Genomic DNA, 6,019 nt, shown 5'->3' with positions numbered 1-6,019 from the left:
GTCACTCAGGACAGGACGGAGAGGGTTTGGCTCTGTGCTGTAGCCCCGCCCCTCCGCGGCGCTGATTGGTCACCCGGCAGGGGCTGCGGGGCCGGAGCGGGTGTGTTGGTCCCTCCTCCCGGGTCGTTGTCCCGGTTCCTGATGCCGCCTTGGAGCCCTAGAAGGGGTAATGCTGCCCCACCTTGAGGGCACGAGGTGGGGGTTGGGGGCTTTGCCCTGTCCAGCCGCCCCCAAGAGTAGAGCAGCGCCCAGCCCTGCGGAGGTGCTTGGCGGGGAGCGGGGCACTGTGAGCGCCTCCCTCCTCTTCAAGAGGCGGAGACGCTCCGAGACTCGGCAGAGCCCGGGTGTCTACAGGGAGCAAAGATCCCAGCTCTGGGAGATAGATGGGAGCTGAAGCCATGAACTGCCCCTCCAGCAGTGCCCGTGATGCAGGAGCTCCATGGACTGTGAGGACACAAAGGACAGGGACACAGAGGTCTGTGACTCCAGGTCTGCCTGGAGAACGGTTCCCTGGGCAGCTGGGACAGTGAAGGTAGCCCTGGGTAGTGCAGCCTCCCCCTTGGCGGTGCCTTCAGCGTCTCAGAGCCCAGGCATTCCCAGGCCCTTGGTAGGAATCATTAACTCTGCCTCACCGATGTTATTTGTAGGGCCTGCTTGTGGGGAACATCTGGCCGAGGGCTTTGCCCTGGGAAGTGTCTGTACTGATCAGGGCTGGCCACCTCTAGAGCAGCCTGACTGACTCTAGAGCAGTCTGTACTGATCAGGCCTGGCTTTCCTCTGCACCTTCTCACCATTTGCACATAAAACACCAAGGGAAACAATGCTTTCCTTGGTGTCCAGCTGTGTTCCGTGGTGTCTGTTTTCCAAGCATGGAGGAGAATGGAGGAGTCTGAGTTACAGCCAGCCAGGGTGATGGTGGAGAAGGTAGTGAGGAAAATAACAGAAAGCTGCAGAGCTGGTACAAAGCTTGAAACAGACCTAGGGTTAAAGGTCTCCTGCCTTATGAGAGAATGAGAGGAATTTCCTCAGGACAGGTCAGTATTAATGTATTCCAGCCCAGCAGAAGCTCAGTGACTGCCCTGAGAGTGAATAGTTGTCAGCCTTCCCACCCCATTGCCATATGCGCGTGTGGGACTAACAAGTTTTAGAGACGAATGACAGTCATAACAAATCCCAGTGCATAAAGAGATTAATTCTACTGTGTAAGCATACTGGTTCAGTTTATCCCCTGAGCAGATCAAACCATTCAAGATTAAGGTCTTTAGTATGGATAATTACAAGCAATCCTTCATCAGGACAAGCTGCCTTCACTCTTGCCTGGTGACATTTACAAGCCCCTGCAAATTCTTTGGTTCTTAGGCTACTTTGAGAGGCTCATTTTGGTTGTGAGTCTCACTAAGTTTCTGGTGGAAAATGACTGGAGGAGGTGGCTGACTATTCTGTGTTTAGGACAAACAAGTAGCTTGGTCTACTGCTGTAAAAATGCAATTTTTTTTCTTGAAGTCTGCTTTTCCTGTGAATCAAAAGGGGCTCCTATCTCATGTGTCACTGTGAGCTTTCAGAGGGAAAGGTCTCCAACTTGTGTCCAATTTCATGCTGGTTAAAATGCCTTTCAATCTATTCTTCCTCCATACCAGCTACTTATTAAGGCTGAAGGAAATGTAACAAATTCTCAGAATGTGTGCTGAAGGACGAGGTAGAAAGGGTTTGTGATACAGTGTAGGGGTGGGGAAAGAGACAAGTAGAAAGGTAAGTCCAAATGCCCTTCTCAGCTGAGAGAAAATGGAGGTGGGGAGATTTATGTACCACCTAGATCTGGGAAAGTTCCAGGTGAGTTAATTCTATTGTCAGTCTGACAGAAACTGGGGGGTCCCTCTGTAGAAAAGGCTGTCACAGTCGAGCTGTTGCACCATGTGTTATCTCCAGCTGCAGTCACAACTCTGGAGCATAGGAGGCCTGTAAAGTGGCCATTCCTCTCCCAAGTGCCTGGACCATTCAACCCCTTCCACAGGCAGTATCCTGCCTTGTTTGGCCCAAAGAGAGGAAAATAGTGTGGCAGTTGGGCAGAAATGGCATTGGCAAAAGACCCTTTTCTCTGTGTGTGTTGAATGACTGGCATTGTGAGGGGAGCAACTCCAGGAGAGTTGCTGTCTGAGCCCCAGGTACAAATGTGAAAGTGGGACTCTGCCAAGGCTGAATGCAGGTGGTGGATGATCTGAGAAACAGAGTGCAAACTCACAGGTTCAAACTGTGTTCAACCTACTCAGTTCACCAGAACATCCAGTCTTGTTAGCAAAGCAGATTTACACATAATGATGGGAACCTGGGAGAATGCAGTATTTCAGTTCAACTATTTCCTCAAACATGTTTTCATAAATTACTGGCTGAAAGAAGAGAAAAAGCTTTGAGCAACCCAGAAAAAGGCTGCTCAAAGCTTTTTGCTTTTTACACACATGAAAGAGTTGAGAACAACTGGGCCACTGGTTTTCCTGACCACTCCATAAAATATTTTAATTTGTCCGATTACTTCTGATGGTTCAAGCTGGAAACTACCTGTTTCTGGCCATTGCATAAAGAACAAAAAAAAAAGAGAAAAAAAAGGAAAAGGCGATGTTTAGAAGAGGTAGTAGCACTGCTCTGCCACTGATGTGTCCCTGAGGACAGATTTCTCTTTTAACTGCCCCTGTCATTTTTTGCCCTCCTTGGTGTTGCACCATCTCTTCACTGTGGTCATCTACTATTACAGGGTTTCCCTCGTATCCAGGTAATGCTCTACAGGGCATCATTGCTGCACAGTGGGACATTGTCACCTCCAATGAACCATCACAGTCCCTGCAGCCAGGCTCCACCCCTGGTGCTGCATGGATTTGTTCCTTTTAGAACTGAATACCAGGGGAAAGTTTTCCAAAACTTCTTGTAAGGGATAAAATTGCAGAACAGTGAGATTTTCAATATGCTTGTTAAATTGCAAGAAGGAGTCTTTTGACTCATGGTTGGACAGAAAATATGTATCTACTATTTTTGTCCTTCTGCAGGTTGTAGAAAATCTAGAAAAGACTTAGTTATTGACATAGTGGGTCCCTTGAGATCTGTTGGATCATCAGGCAGAAAGACTAATTCAGTTCTCAAGAGGCATTATTTTCACCCACACATGGGATTTTCCTATCAGGAGCTGCCATCCCGTACAAAACATGGGAATCATCAGCATTAGCAGGGACTTAACTCTGGAGTTTTCAAGAAGGAACTCATTGGACAGGGCCATCGGGACACTAATAGCCACAATCAGCTTCAGCTGGGGTCCCCCCCACACCCTGGCTCATGGGTCCTGGAGCCTAATTTCAGCTTAGCACAGTGGCATCAGTCCCTGCCTGTGCTCTAGCTGTGTTACAGCCATCTCTGTGACTTGTTTGGGACTCCAGTGATCCAGGGACTGTTGTAGACATTGTTTCCTAAGTCTGTGAACATGCTTACTGATTATTTTTGCCTCATTTATTTTAGCTGCTTCTATGAGGTGAAATATCCTGCTATTTCTGGACTGTTTTGTTGCTTGGGCTCTTGTGCCTCTTGGATGTTGATTGTTATGTTTTCACCTTAGGGCAAAAATCTTATTGCTTCAGCTCCACAAAGAGGTAAGATTTGGGTAGTGGGGAAAGTGGAACTTTTTTGTTCACAAATTCAGAACAAAGATGTGAAAACACTGGTATTTCTGTGATTTGGTATTGACCTTCCAAATGAGAAAGGCTGAATATAGCATGACCTTTGAAGCTGTGAAGTATGGGGAGTAGCAGTATGTGGTTTTGTAGCAGGAGGCCTATGTAAGAATATTAGCCAAGCTGAGAGCAATCAGACTTATATCACAAAGGAAAGGATGCTTTGTCATAAGCAGAACAGATCATAGAAAAAGATCCCAGATACCTTGGCTCAAAGAATATTTCAGACTGATGAAGAAACTAAAACACAGACACATATGTAATGATTTTCTTAGCTTGCCTGCAGTTTCCTTATGCTAGCAAAGGATAGTGTCCATCAACTTAAGCAGTATCTGCATATCTTTGGTATGTTCATGAATAACTGCATTATAAATCTGACACAACTGCACTTGGGCACTTCAATGGGAGGTGGTCTTGTAATTTCAGAATTGAATATAATCTCTATCTTGTAAATCCAAGTATAGTCTTGGTATAATTTCTGACCATATTTAGGACATTCTAGAGACAGAGACATGAAATTACTCCAAAAACTCTGGTATGAAGGAAGAAACAGCTTGTCCCTTGGAGAAGGCAAGAGTGACATTTAGAGGATGGTTCTTGATTTGTTTATGGAAGGGGCTGTGCAAATCTATTTTGATGAACTCGGTGACCAAGACATCCGTTCCAGTGCTGCATTTAGGTCTTTGAGCTAATGAGAGAATGGTGTGTGGGGGGTGCACAGGAGTTGCAACCCATCACTCAAAATCCAGCAGTATTATTGGTTTATTAAGGAAATTAGTGTGGGTTTTTGTTTCAAGCAGCTCTTATCAAGTATCTCTCTGAGCTTTATAGGCTACAATGCTTATTGTAAGATCTCTTCTTGGTTCTGGCAGAAGTTAGTCTGTATCAAAGAGACAAGGAAACCATGCTAGAGAGAAAGGAAGTGACCTACTTAAAGTTGTAGAGGAGGGGGAAACCCAGCGTAAGTCAGAACTGTGGTCTCCTTCATTTCACTCATAGGCAATTCTTCCTGCAGCACAAAGATAACTTCTAGTCTCTACAGTCTAGAGCCTGTTCAGATCCTACCTTCCCTCTTCCCTTTTTCACAGGGGCTCTGTTAAGGAGCTGCATTTCCACTAGCTGCTCTTGTGTGTTGAGGAACAAATAAGCCTGGTTGATTGATTCCTATTGCTAATTGGTATGCTAGAAGGAAAACCTAGCATGCTGCAAGGAGCATTTTCTGTAGACCATAGGGACTGTGATGAGGAAGGGGTAGGAAAAAATGCCTGGAAGGCAGTGAAGAAAGCTCTCCCAAGTACTACTTAGCTCTAATGTGTCCCCATTTGTACTGGATGATACTTCCTTGTTTGTCTGTAGCTCCTTCTCACTGGCTGAGCATGTTTCAGAGGCTTAGGGATTCTGACTCAATTTCCTATGTGCCTCCATGCTGAAAGATAGTTTTCATTTGTTATTGAACAGTGCTGAAAACTCTATCAGAGAAAAGTGACATAGTTTACTTAAAGCTGCTTGATCAGTCAGAAACCAAGTGTTTCAAGAGTGTTGCCTCTCCTTGGAAATTGGCCTCTGAGGAAGAGGAGCTGTATGTTGCCAGCTCAGTTCAGAGGTCACATATCAAATACTTGCAACAATGTCCTCTCTGAGTTTTTAATTCAGCATTATTAATTGGTATTATTTAGCAACTATGTTGGAATGAGTAAAAATTCCTGACATTTTTTAGCTGCTTGTACACTGTTAGTGGGGACGTAGTAACAAAATTAAATTAGTTGCTCTGAATTACATGGACTCAGTCCTCTCTGCATTTAAGAGTTTCAGCACAGATTGGCTGCTGTGTGATGAGGATAGCTACTGGGCAGGGGTTATACTGAGTTGTCTTTGATCTAAAGTCTCCAAGCACTTACTCTCTTAAAATGGGAAACCATCATGTCCTTGTGCATAACTGGATGAGTTCACCTCCTGCTCTTCAAGGAGAGACCACGACAAGATCTGCTGCTGCAACCCACAGCCTTTTCCTCCCTGTCTTACACCTCCCCAGTCTTATGAAAAATCTCTGTAAGGCTGCTGCATTAGTGCTGCCTCTGCCCTTGAGGCTGATAGCTTGCCAGTTTGATATGAAATTACTCTTCTGTCCTTTCTGTCCTTTGTTTTGCCATGAAAGGTATCAGATCTGTGCCATAATACATCACTCTCTTTCATCCTTGTCCCCATTATTTTCCTCCATTTTTGATCTCTCATGAAAGGTTGCTTTTCAAAAATCAGCTCCATCCTTATTTTTTTTTTTTTTTTTTATGAGCAGGGAGAGAGGGGGTATG

This window comes from Pseudopodoces humilis, chromosome 1 (genome assembly GCF_049639895.1).
Source record: "Pseudopodoces humilis isolate 2021_Gansu_Grassland_sample_001 chromosome 1, ASM4963989v1, whole genome shotgun sequence".
Lineage (NCBI taxonomy): Eukaryota > Metazoa > Chordata > Aves > Passeriformes > Paridae > Pseudopodoces > Pseudopodoces humilis.
Note: the sequence above shows the minus strand (reverse complement) of the source record.